Here is a 2,189-nt window from a genome sequence, read left to right as displayed (position 1 = left end):
TGGTTTTGGAATTAGGGTGATGGTGGCCTCATAGAATGAGTTTGGAAGTTTACCTTCTATTCAACATAGTTTTGGAAGTTTTGGCCACAGCAATCAGAGCAGAAAAAGAATATTGAATTGGATTGGATTTCCATGTCCTCCTCCAGGGGATCTTCCCTATCCAAGTATTGAGCCTGCATTTCTTAAGTCTCCTGCATTGGCAGATGGGTTCTTTACCACTAGCACCTACTGGGGTGTGTGTGGGTGTGTGATTTGTAAATAAATATAAATTTTACATATACATATATATATTCCAATGCTCAGTCCAATAAAAGGTTCTGGATGCAGCAACACCCCATTAGCAATTACCGCTTCCAACACTCAAAACTTGGTTTCTAAGTACAACTCTTCACTAAAGTAAACTTGGTCTCTTAGACAAATGGCAGGTTCAAGGGCTGGATTTGGAAAACTACAATATGTGCTTGTAATTAATGAAGTATATAAAAAGCAATTAAATAATCAAAGCATGATCGAGTTTTGAAGGCAAATCAAAGGACAAAGAAACCAAACTGAAGGGATTTCCCTGGCCAGATCTAAGAAGAATAAATATCAAAGAAAATAATAGTAATAAAATTAGCCCTCTATATCCACAGGCTGTGCATCCATGAATTCAACCACCTGTGGACTAAAAATACTTGAAAAAATTTCCAGGCAATATCAAAAGTCAAAACATGGATTTGCTATGTACTATCAGGGCTTCCCTGGTGGCTCAGAGGTTAAAGCATCTGCCTCCAATGCAGGAGACCCGGGTTCGATCCCTGGGTCGGGAAGATCCCCTGGAGAAGGAGATGGTAACCCACTCCAGTATTCTTGCCTGGAGAATCCCATGGACGGAGAAGCCTGGTAGGCTACAGTCCATGTGGTCGCAAAGAGTGGGACACGACTAGCCACTTCACTTCACTTATCAGCTATCTACATAGCATTTATATTGAATGTAAAACTATTTATGGTAATTCCCTGGGGCCCAGGGGTTAAGAGTCTGTGCATTCACTGCCGAGGACCTGGATTCTATCCCTGGTTGGGGATCTAAAATCCCACAAGCTGTGTGGGATTCCCCCAAAACTAAATAACTGTTTACATAGTATTTACATTGTATTAGTTATTATAAGTAATCTAGAGACGATTAAAAGTGTACAGGGGATGTGAATAGATTATATGAAAATACTGCATCATTTTATATAAGGGACTTGAGCATCCATGGATTCTGGTTTCTGCAGAAGGTTCTGGAACCAATCAACCTTAGATACCAAGGGACCACTGTAATGAATTTTAATCCATTGAATAGAATAGAAAAACCTTGAGTCCATATGGGTAAACAAATGAGGAGAAAATAAAAGCTGTTTCTTGTAGTAATGTCTACTAATAAACATAGAAGGAATGCTATGAAAGATCACTAGAAAGATCACTATTTTGCAATCATCATAGTACTTATTTAGACAAGAAATAGCAATGAATGCTAAAACAACTGGGTGAAGGTAAAATGGGAAAAGGGATGTTAATCTACATTGAAATACTTCTACAGAAAACACTTATTTAGCAAAGTAAAAAATACACAGTGGAGAATCCTGGTGTTTACAGTCTTAGTCTAGTGATCAAAATTTAAACCACCTGTAATGGGACAAATAAACATTGAATGCTATCAGATAGGATGTAATGAGAAGAACACTGCATCACTTCTGTGCTATTCCTGCCAAAAATGCATAACCTGGGTCTAATCATGAAGAGACATCAGACAAATCTAATTGAGGGACATTCTACAAGATTGCTGCCTTATAATCTTCAAAATCATCAAGGTCATGGAAATGAAAGACTGAGGCCCTACTCCAGATTGAAGGAGACTAGAAATACAAGCAGATGCAAAGGTATTAGTGAAGCTTGAATGAGAATACTAGGGAAAGTGTATACATGAGTTTACTATACTATTTTTGCTTCCCTGGTGGCTCAGCAGTAAAGAACCTGCCTGCCAATGCAGGAGAGGTGGGTTCAATCTCTGGGTCAGGAAAATCCCCTGGAAAAGGAAATGGCCACCTACTCCAGTACTCTTGCCTAAGAAATCCCATGGACAGAGGAGTCTGCTGGGCTACAGTCCATGGGATTGCAAAGACTGAAGTGATTGAGCATACACACAAACTATTTTTACAACTTTCTGA

The 2,189-nt window shown here is 39.1% G+C and overlaps 1 non-coding gene across 1 annotated transcript; it reads left to right on the top strand.

Annotated features, from left to right (window-relative positions):
- The first annotated feature begins 737 nt into the window (after positions 1-737).
- Positions 738-809, top strand: TRNAW-CCA. The gene has a single exon. It is a non-coding gene; the product is annotated as a tRNA-Trp (tRNA).
- The last annotated feature ends 1,380 nt before the right edge of the window (positions 810-2,189 follow it).

The sequence above is a fragment of the Cervus canadensis genome, chromosome 2 (assembly GCF_019320065.1).
Source record: "Cervus canadensis isolate Bull #8, Minnesota chromosome 2, ASM1932006v1, whole genome shotgun sequence".
In the NCBI taxonomy this organism is placed as follows: Eukaryota; Metazoa; Chordata; class Mammalia; order Artiodactyla; family Cervidae; genus Cervus; species Cervus canadensis.
Note: the sequence above shows the minus strand (reverse complement) of the source record. Positions and strands in the feature narration are given on the sequence as shown.